Genomic DNA, 11,749 nt, shown 5'->3' on the forward strand with positions numbered 1-11,749 from the left:
GTGGAGAAATCTTAAATGGGTACCTCTCTTACCCCCACAGCTGTTGCGAGCAGATTCCTTCAGTCCCTTCACCCGTTTTTCCTTGGAGAGATGCTCTTTAGTGCGATGCTTTTCTGGTGTAGGGGTGGACTGAGAAAGGCCCAGTGTGGGCTTAAATCTAGTATGAACATGACTTGAGACACACAGAATGCTTTGTTAGACTTACTTTTGTTTGTTTTGTGAGATTCTGCAGTGCATATTACTTTGCTGGCTTGCTTACATGCTTTTTAAAAATAAAGGTTCAGAAGGAGCTAGTTTTTGTCTGAGATGAGAGGTAGGGCTCTGCAGGAAAAACTTGTGGGGACTCCCTGAGGCTTTCTGACTTGGCATAGTAAAACCAGCTTTGAACCTAACTGGCTTGTGGGCTTCTCTTTTTGTAAAATGGCATTTTCTTCTTAAATCAGGAGACAAAGCTGCCTTGTGCTGAGATTTTCTTTTCTGGTAGTTCATCACAGTTCCAAGCTGATGTTGCAAAGGCAATGCAGGAGTTGGTTCAAATGCACCCCATATCTGGAGATTATTGTGAGGGTGAGAGGAAGATGATGTTTCCTAATATAGATGTACTAAAACTTTTGTTACCTTTTGTAAAGTCTTGAAAAGTGGTCTGTGGAAGTTATTCAGAGTTAAAGAAAATTCTCTATGTAATTAAAACGAGACCACATTAAAACAACTACATCGTCTGTATTTTCAGTGTGCAACACACAGCAGTGGAGAGGGAAAGGATGAAGCTCTTTCACTGCTATATCAAAGTTGCCTTGATGCTTCTCCAGATCAAAGTAAAGGCACTTGCTTTTGTGTGGGATATTGTTTCTTCCTCCAAGATGAGCACTGCCATGAGATAATTAAGTTTTCTGAGAGATACAGAAATTACTTTTAATATACACACCTATTCCTACCAAATCAGTCACAGCATGCTCCGTTATTTTAGTATTTTGTAAATCTGGGAGTCTTTTGATTGCTGTAATTGCTCCCTAATTATGCCCACATTGCAGTTCCTTATCAGTTTGCCAGTGCTGCTTCAATCTTCCTCTGAAATAAGTCTTCAGTACTGCAGTAGTTTGCTAATCGTAAATAGAGTTGCCAGTTTCACTTGTTCGTGGGATGTTAGTCTGTTTGCTATTTTAGCAATGCTAAATCCACAAGGAATTCGTAAGTGCTTCACCCTCCAGGCGACTAGAAAAGCAATCATCTCCTTCCTGTACAGGGGTTTGTTTTACTCTTGTTTTGGAGAGTAAAGGGAGGTTGTGCTACTGCCAAATGCTTTCATTTGGCAATGAAGATGTGCCTTTCACTGCAGAGATGGGTCATCTTGAATATATCTGACCTGATAATTTCCTTCTCTTCCCAGTTATCTCCATTATCTTCATTACCTGTGGTGGCTAGGTGCTTTATTCTAAACAGAGTAGTTAGCGTATCTGCTGGGAATCTGTCAGACTAAAATGCATAGGCCATTGGACTAAACAACGTATCAGTCATCCAGTAAAATTCTCAAAAATTAATCATAAAATATTCCAAAGCCAAATATTCCAAAGCATCTAACAGTGCAGATAAACACCAAGGAGTATTTTCAACAACACAGGAGAAGAGTAGGTGTATTGCTACCAGAGCAATCAATAGGTGTGAAGTGCCTAAAAACCTCTGGAAATCTGTGTTTTCATGTGGGACTTAAAGCCACGGTAGGAGAATGTTAAAACTGAAGTGGAGCACTGACTGCAGCCTTCTGATCCAAGAATTATGGTCCCAGTACAGATTACATATTATCATGGTTTAACCCCAGCTGGCAACTAAGCCCCACACAGCCACTCGCCCCCCCCTGCCCCCCCTCCCCCCCCGTGGGATGGGGGAGAGAATCGGAAGAGTAAAAGTGAGAAAACTCATGGGTCGAGATAAAGACAGTTTAACAGGGAAAGCAAAAGCTGTGCACGCAAGCAAAGCAAAACAAGGAATTCATTCACTCCTTCCCATGGGCAGGCAGGGGTTCAGCCATCTCCAGGAAAGCAGGGCTCCATCAGCGTAACGGGTACTTGGGAAGACAAACGCCATCACTCCAAATGCCCCCCTTTCCTCCTCCTTCCCCCAGCTCTATATACAGAGCATGACATTATATGGTGTGGAATATCCCTTTGGTCAGCTGGGGTCAGCTGTCCCAGCCGTGTCCCCTCCCAGCTTCTTGTGCCCCCCCAGCCTCCTCGCTGGTGGGGTGGGGTGAGAAGCAGAAAAGGCCTTGACTCTGTGTGAGCACTGCTCAGCAATAACGAAAACATCCTGTGTTATCAACACTGTTTTCAGCACAAATCCAAAACACAGCCCCATACTAGCTACTGTGAAGAAAATTAACTCTATCCCAGCCAAAACCAGCATACATATCTATTAAAGCTAGGTGCAAAACATGCATATAGGTTCATTTGGCTTTTGTTGTCTGTCCCCAGTTCCTTGTGAAAGTAAAAGACAGTAGGGTAGGAAGATTTTCAGTTTAATGAGACAACATACCTGTCCTCAAGTAACTGGAATAATATTTCATTTTACTTATGGCGTAAACCCATATTTTTTAACTGTATGCTTTGGAGGGTTTTCTTCCTGGCATCATGGACTATTTTAGGTTGGAAGGGTGGTTGTCAAGTCCCACCTCCGTCTCCAAGCACGACTAACTTCAAGATTTGAAATTCTGTATGATGAAGACTGTGCAGTCTCTCTGGGCCCCTGTTTCAGTGCTTCACCAATCTCACTGCAAATTTTGCCTGCTGCAATTTGTGTCTGTTGCCTCTTGTCCATTCACTGTGCACTTCTGGGAAGAGTCAGGCTCTGCCTTCTGCATACCCTCCTTCTGTGCATAGAGGAATATTAAACAGAAGCAAGCAGATATTACATGGGAATAATCCTCAGCTTAGAGTGATTAGACATTTCTTTGATCTAAACAGAAATTGAATGCCCCAGTGCTCATACTAAAATCACAAATGTGCTTGAAGTTAACAGATTGAGAATGTGCACTTGCTGTATTCTCCATGTTCTTCCCCTAAAAGCATCTGTTGCCAGACACTGTCAGGTGTAAGATATGGGAGCTGGTAGACCTCTGGCCTGACTCATTTTAGCAGTTTTCATGTACCTAAATGTATTTCATGGAATGATGCAAATGGCACCAGGAGGCTGTAGGTTGCTTTAAATTACCCTCCACCCTAACATCCACAAACAAAACTTCTTGTTGAAATTACCCCAGTTGGTGAAGAATGTCTCTGGTTTCAGGCCTTCAATTAAGAATATTTCCTGCAGAAGAAAAATCAGTTTTTCTTATAACTAGGGAAATGTGGAGAGCGAGGTGGATTATCTGGTAAAACTGCAGTTCTTTATGCTCAGCTAATAAAAATTGTAAATAAAATGTAACTGAAATGTAGATAATAGTAATTCTACTATTATCATTGCACCTCCTTCATCATTCACCACAATTCATTGTAAGTTACAGAATAGAAAAAATAAAGAGCAGAGAAACCGGCAGGAACCAAATGACCACACTGATGAAAAATATTAGCTATGTGTATTTCTTAAAGTAGCATTAGAAAGGCTATATAGGATTAGTATAAGCTATTAACATCTTGTCTTAACTATTTTATTAGGATGTGTTTTCATTTTGTAATCACTCTTTGAAAAGCTAATGTCAGTTCTTGGTCTTTTTTCAGAATCCTTAAAAATAAGCACATGTTTTCATGGGATCTATTTAAAACGCAGGGCCCACTTCTCAGAGCGGTTTTTGCACCCAGATCTTCTGGCAGCAGCTGAGTGGGTCTCCCCAAGAAACAGAACAGTGCGATGAAAAGACTGCTAACATCTAGGCAAGATGCATAAAGCCAGAGGTGGCTGGTGAAGGATTCACAGATTTGCTCTCAGTTACCAACAGTAAGGAAGAAAATACTCTTTTTTTAAATAAAATATAAAAGTCTAGCTCTCCAGAAGCCAGAGTATATGTTTAAGCTCTTTGAAACCTGAGGGCAGGATGTTATATCCACTGGCAGAGATCAGAATTTCAAAATGTGGTGCCAACATTTGTGGAAAGGCAAAGACATTTCTTCGCATGCTCCTGTTAAAACCAGTAACACGTGAGCATCACATGTGGCAGCTGCACTCGCTGCTGCTCGGCCTGAAGCTCGGGGCTGCGGGAGCGGGAAAGGGCTCAGTCCGGGCAGGCGATGGGTGCTGCAGCACCGCCTTGCCAACAGCAAGCAGTGGCATCCCATGACATCACTTTTGATGCGTGGTGGGCAGGCTGGAGTGGGACCATCCCGGTCAGAGGCATCCATGGCTGCTGAAACGGGAGCAGCAGGCATCTGGAGGCTTGGGTTGAGTAAAATGGACCAGGATGAGCTACAGGAGCGCAAAGGAGGCAGGGAGGGGAGAGCAGCTCAGGTGAAGAGCACGTTATGCCCAAGTGTCACAGTGCCACTGAGTTCAGAGCACTCTCCCCACCGAGTGGCAAAGGTAGAATAAAGGGATTTTTTTTTTAGCTGAACTTTGTGTGATTATTAAAGAGCTGCAAGTAGCAGTAAGATGTTCAGAGGGAGAAACATAGTCTATGAAAGTATGATGCAGAATGCATGAGAAGATAAAAACTTAAGTATTTGCTGTAGCATATAAATAATTTCCCCCTGAAGACTGCAAAATTTCTTACATTGAAGGAGATAACTCCGATATCATGTTTTGACTTTGACTACACATGCTTTTCTTTAACATGCTCTATGCTCTAAAAAAAATACCCTGAGATTTCTGCCTACTGCTTTGTTGTTTCACCATGCTAACAGTTATCCGTTCCGTCATGGACAAACAAATATGCGCTGAACTGTAATAGTCCAGCTAATTTTGATGCAGTGTTAGCATTGATGAGATTTGTTCAGCGTGCTGCCTGCCTAGGCATGCATAGCTTGTGTTGTAATTGGAGGTGCATTTGGACGTAGCATCCGATAATTTCGAAGGCATTTATGGCCAAGGGGACAATATGGTGAGTGTCTCGGGGGTCACGTTAAGGAACTGGCTGTGCTGGCGTGCAAGCCTGTGCGAGACGAGAAGGGGAAGATGGACTGAGCCCTCAACTCAATTGAGTATTAACAGCCTCTGGTAGTGGGCTTTTATTTGCTCGTTTTTCAAAACGCTTAAGTTGTGGTTGAACTTGGTTCTTTTAGGTTTTGCACTCTCAGCTTAGATTTGGATATGTTTAAATAGAACATAGAATTTCTGTAGAGGAAAATGTTGTGAAGACCTGGTTAATGCTACCTGTCTTGATTATAAAAGTACACCACTACTGGAACAGAAATGCCCTCAGAAAACATGTCTTCGGTATCTTGCTTTAAAACTTTCAGGTCTTGGAATAAAACCCCGTTGCCTCAGGGCTTGATTATAGTAACTCAGATTAAGGCAGGGAAAAAAATGTGCTAGTTACTTGCCAGTGCTTCCCCACAAAAACAAGGGAGCGAGTAACACAGCGTTCTTCCCAAGGCCGGGTGTGTAGGCATGCTCAGTAGAATAACTTGTAGTAAGCCGTCACATTTGCTAACCCCTGCCCAAGCACTGCAGATAGTGCTCGAGCTGGAACACAAGCCAGCTTGTTGTTTTTCAGCTGGGCTGATTTTTTGTTATTGTTTCTTTTTTTTTTTTTTTGTACTCAGAGAAGCAATTGTGTCTTTTATCACTGATTTCAGTGGTGTGGCTGGGGATGTACATAGAAAGCAATGTCCATGTGCTTTCCAGAATAGACTTCACATTTTAAGGTTCTTCTAGTCAGTCTCCAGAGAGATGAAAATATGCCCTTAGATAACTTTGTAACATGCAGACAGATATTAAAACTTTACTTATTTTCACTTTTCTTGTTTACTTCTGATTGCTGCATTATTCTCATGTGAATATTTTTTATATCGTCATTAATTATAAAAAATATGAATTATTAATATCCCTTGCTTACATTGACTTATAAGGCTGGGTATGTAGACACCTGAGTTTGTTGAGTATCTAACTGGTTTATTCTAATTATATTGAAAACTTGATCAGTTTCGATGGTTTCCTCTTTGGGGTTTTTTGAGATTTTTCTACCCTCCCAACCATGTGCCATTAGATTGCTTGCAACTATGAGAAGAAGTTTAAGTACAGATACCGAGGGCCTGAAAGAAAGCATCTTGTCAAAGCAGGGGCTCTGCTAAACATGAGATCTTAAGGATATATGCCCCTAATGAGTCTTGAAGTCAAATATTAAATGTTTTTTTTTCAACTGGCTGTCCAGTTCAGTAACAACCCAGAAGTGCTTGCTGGAATGGAATGAATTAGGTATGTATTTTATTATAGAAAAAATTCCCAGGGTTTTTCCACAAGCTTATGATCTTAGTCTGGATAAATACTTGCCTAGATCTGGAGCAGATGCCTGACTTTGGTACCCAACTGCCTTTGCTATTTGTTGTACGCGGCATTGGCAGTTCTTGTTTTTGTTTGTCACTTTTGGATGAACTGCATCAAATTCACAGTTCAGTTTGCTAAACCAATTGTTGTCTTGATTAAATGCGTGCTATAAATATGTGTTTGAGTGCTCCTGGCTTTGGCATGTGAACTGATTGGAATGAGCTGTGGAAGAAGAGTGTCGCCCCGAGACTGATAAGAAAAGTAACTTTCCACATGTGGATGACCACGGTTTGATTTGACTTTCTGAGGACCGAATTAATCTGTACTTACTGTGTGGTGGTGTAATGCGGTACAGTTAACCACAGCAAGCAAAGTTGTTGGTTTTGGGGGTTCTTTTGTTTGGTTGTTTTTTTAATACCTAAAGGTATTAACAATATTTTCTGTAAGTATTCATTTTAAATACATAATATTTTGAAAAATATCTGACCATCACTAGCTCTACCATAGTTGCCACATAGCAACAGCCTTCTGGTTGCTGATTCAAGAGTTCACATGTACAAGATATTCATTAAGCCTCCAATTTTGTCGTCATTTCAACCCAGATGGTGCTTCACACTGAAATTACCTCTTACATTGACCGTCAGTGAAATTACAAGGAACTTGGCAAGTACTACCTGGTAACTGCTTCAGTTCAATGAACTGCTTCAAAAACATCTGCAGACTGGCACATGTGGACTGCTCCTATCTCACCATACCTAAATATTGTTTATTATTTTTCTTTAAAATTTTCAGGCGTGACTGTATAGACGTAAGGGTTTTTTGTACAGTAAAATCAAACTTCTACTTTGTGAATCCACGTAGCAGGTCAGCAGAGGGAGGCTGCTATGCTATTAATTCACTCCCTTGTTAGTGCACATTAATCCCCCATGTAAGCAAGCCCTTACTTAAGCTCATTTCAACGTAAATCATTTCCACAAGATGAGCTTGCATCCGTGACCAAAATCAGAGCATAAATAAGGCTTTAGGTACTCTTATATCCACCTAATGCCAATCATACCACCATTTCTGAATGGTCATTGAACAGGACCTGCCCTTGCCCTCCTCTTTTTTAACCACAATTTTTTGTCTTCTGCATTGCAATCTTTATTAATCTCACCAGCTGGAAAGCAGAAACAGATGGCTCGAATTATTTGGACATCATTTTATCACTAAAAATCAAATTACAAAAGCTTTCATAGAATAACTTTCCTCCTCTGTTAAGTTTTCCATCTTTATTTTGGGAGAAATGGACCAAGTTTATTTTGATACCTGGTGCCTGCTTCCTTTGCCAGCTAGTTGAGGGACAGCTGTTAATTGTTTATCCTCCATTTGCCCGCAGATCTGTTAGCTACCCTGCCAGGAAAGCCCTCCAAGCAGCCACGTAGGTGACAGCAGTTTGATGTTGTAGTCACATCACATAGAAGGGTAAGGCCACACCATGATTTATGTGAGTTGTCAGGTCCAACATCTCAGAGAGTCAAAACACAAGTGATTGTAGCATTAATTTAGAAGGAGCCAAACAAAGCGAGTACAGGACGGGCAAGTATGCCAGAAGCTGGCCCCACTGCAGTTACTGGCATCTTCGTGGGCTGCTTGTTTACGTTTGTATTTTAGAGTGAAAAAATCAGGTCATTCTGGATGGTGTCTTTAAAATCTTCGCTTAGGAAATGGATGTGTCTGCAGCAGAGTGCTTGGGATTCTGTCCCAGGACCACAAACGGAGGGAGGCAAAGCCAATCTGGGGGGAAAAAAGGACAGGTGAACACATCTCACATGAGCCCTAGAAAACCCACTTCACCCATTATAGATTCAATGTATCGGCTGAATAAAATGTAATGCCTTCCTTTATTATCTCCATCTTAAATCGCATCATTAAAGAGAAGGAGCCAGGCTGTGGCTCATACAGAACAGGCTCTTCATTCTATGTTACATGGCTGCGATGATACTGAGCACCCATAAACACAATTTATCGAGATAGATGTGCTGAATCCAGAGCAGCTGTGCATCACCATGGCAGTGTGAAAGAGCTGGAGCTGGGGGAGTATCTCACAGCACGGCTTTTAACTTTGTAAGTTTTCCGATTGCATTCTCAGGGAGTCTAACTTCACTGTTAATTAAATGAAAATTAATAGCCTGAAGTATAACTGCACAGTGTATTCTAGCAGTTAGAGAGTGGCAGCATGAGGTGGATACAAAATCCACGCTTTGCTAAGCCTAAAAGGCAGGACCCCTCCACTAGTATAAACTGGGTTTTTGCTGCTTCATACCAGCTGTCATTGACCATACATCATTTTGGTGCTAAAAGAGGCTAATACAGCTGTAACCTGGTAAGACACAACAGTGACTATACCTAATGAAACCTGCTGGACCTAGCTGCTGTCCTGGTTACCAAGTCGTCGGTAGAGATTTGTAATAGTTATATGGGTTTTCTTGGGTTGGAAAGAATCACAGCAACTTGGAATATTCTCCTATAGTTTAATTTTATTCTTATTACTCGAGAGAAACTAAAAGTACCAAAAAATGCATAGAGTGGCAACAGCTTTTGAGAATATCAGCAAAAAGCAGCTTCTCATTAGAGCTCGTCACCAAGCTTAGAAATTTTTTTCATATTTCTAGTCCTCATCTTCATACAGTCAAATATTTACATTATGAAGTATTTAGCTTGTTAATCAAAATTACCAAAAAGGCCAGCTTCTCAGAGGTGGTGTTGTACGAAAAGAGAAAAAGCTTAAATTCTGTGAATATATTAAAACCTTGATGATATTAATTGTTTGTCTCCAGTTGAGTGTTCTGTTCTGAGAAAGGGTCTGTATCAGAAAAGCAGCATTTGCTCAACAGAGTAGATCTTAAATTCTCCATCTTCAGGGTATTTAAATCTTTTTTCTTTAAGTTTTCTATTGTGAAATTATGCCAAATTAGTGAAATGAATTATGTGACTAAAATGAGGTATAAATTCTCTTCGATTAGCTGGCAGCCATTTGTACTGGTTTAGCCTATTTAGAAAATTCTCACTAGTTTAATGAAATAATTTTTTATAAAAGCTGAGGTTTTCTGTTGAAATATATATACACACACGTAGATGTGCACATTTATCTTCTTAGATCCAAATTACAGTGTTATAAATGGTTTTCTGTCTTTATCAGCTTGTCACATTTCATATAGCTGGATGCCTGCCACATCCTGCTGTCTCAGGGTAACACTGACAGAGTGAATAAGTAGCCGTCTTTTCATTCAGATCTTAAAGTTGTTCTTACTGCTATTAACATCGCAGCAAAAGTGGCCGTGGTATTTTATGGACTCCCCTGAAGGCAAGATCCCTTCTCCAAAGCCTGTGTAATCTAAACATCCCTCACTTTAGCTTCTCGCTGAGATGGCAGGCTCTGTGTAATCCCTGGTATTTATTGCCTTCCAAATTCCACTCTGTAAGCATCAATAGTTTATATTTCATCCAGTATTGCCAGCAAACTGTAATCTGAGTTTACAAATGTGCCGCATGAGACGTTTTTCAGCTTTTGACACAGCTCGCCACCCGTAACTGAATGAATGAGGCCAAAATGTCCAAGTCAGCTTCTCTTCAGCAGAGAGATAAGGCAAGACACCTTTGGGTGTGAAATTCATAGTTCATTTCTCAAATAAGTTTCTGCAACAGTGAGTTCCCATATGATGAAGTAAAGCATAATGCATATGACAGGCAACTACTACTTCATCTATACATCATCTTACATCAACTATATAATATTCCTCTATATAATAACCCTCTATATAGGGGTAAATCCTGAGCATGCCTAACAGATAAGCTGGAAAGGAAGAAAAAATAGGATCCTTTTCCTTTCTCCCCGGTTTAGCCTCTTTGGTATGCATTGCCAGAAATGAGTCAGGGTTCTGACTTAGCGCACGCACTCTGCTAAGAAGATTAGGTTTGAGGGAAGAGGAAGGGAGCTGATTGTGGTTAATTTGCGTGCCCAGGCAGCCCTGCTCTGAAAGCACGGTGCCATCTGTGCCTGGTGCCACCGGACGGCCATGGCTGCGTTGCCTCGCTGGGCCACCTCCCCATGTGCCACCCGCTCTTACACTACCTCTCGCACCTCCTTCAAGGGTAAATGCTTCACAGGGTGACATTTTTTCTTGCTGCTTAACTGCTGGGAATGGCAGTGAGAGTCCCCTGGTGTAGCCAGCACCAGAAGATGCTCCCTTTCATTTCTTTCTACTTCTATGTCGATGTTATCTTTGGTGATGTGTCACGCTGGTGGTAGACTCATCCTATTATGGGTAGCCTATCAGACCACTGAGAAAGCTTGAAAGCAGCTTTCTGCTTTGAAGCAATAGCTTTTGTACCATTTACAACACCACTTCAGCCCCAGCAGCTTTGCTGTCACTGTTTCTGCTTCAGACCCGCTGTTTTGCGGATGCTCAGGGCATGCTGTGCATCTCGCCGGGTGCTCCCTTTGGCTGAATGCAACCCGCCCTGGGGAGCACCCCAGTGGGATCATGCAGTTAAGGGGATAATGCCCACAGCTAGAACTGTTGTACAAGGAAGGAGCTGTAGTGCGTGCGTTTATAGGTGAGCGAGGAGTAATAGAAGGCAGAAAGGAGAAGCAGCAGAATGGGAGATTAGGGGCTAGCAACAGGGGAAAAATAAGGCTGTTCTCACCATTTTCAAATGGCCACTTAAATACTACCAGTGGGGCGATAGTTGTCATCTTGAACCTGTTCTGCCACCCAGCTTCTCTCCTGCAGGCCGAAATCAGCCTTGTCCCACACCCTGCACGTCGCTGAGCTGCACAGCTGCGAAGCGTAGCGATGTGGAGCAGGTCCTCAGCTGTGACAAGGTGCCATACCTTTGACTAAGCTGTCCAGATCTGACCGCACATGTGAGTGCTCTGCATGGCTTAGCTGCTTTTGACTTGGTAAATAAGAACCTCCATCAGGCAATTGAGACTCTTCTCATCGATAACGCTAATGGGAGCTGAGTGGATTAGCTGTAGGCTGCCCTGCTGCTGAATTTAGCTGGTGATAAATCTGAATTTGTTTAAAAAAAAAAATGCATAGAGAGTTGGTGGGGTTTTATTCATGTGCTGAAGATAAAGGGCAGTAAAAGAGGCATCAAGAATATTTAGTGTATTTGTGCTTACCCAGGCGACACTACTACTGCTGTTTTACCTCTGGTTTCCTACCTTTTCCATGGGAAATTCCCAGGTTTTGCAGCACTAAGTTAGTGGGTAGGGAGCCTGGGGAGAGCCGGGGGATTTAACGTTTGTAAGTGTGGGGTTTGGTATGAGTGCCAAAGTATGACAGGTTATTCC

The sequence above is a fragment of the Ciconia boyciana genome, chromosome 5, assembly GCF_034638445.1.
Source record: "Ciconia boyciana chromosome 5, ASM3463844v1, whole genome shotgun sequence".
Taxonomy (NCBI): domain Eukaryota; kingdom Metazoa; phylum Chordata; class Aves; order Ciconiiformes; family Ciconiidae; genus Ciconia; species Ciconia boyciana.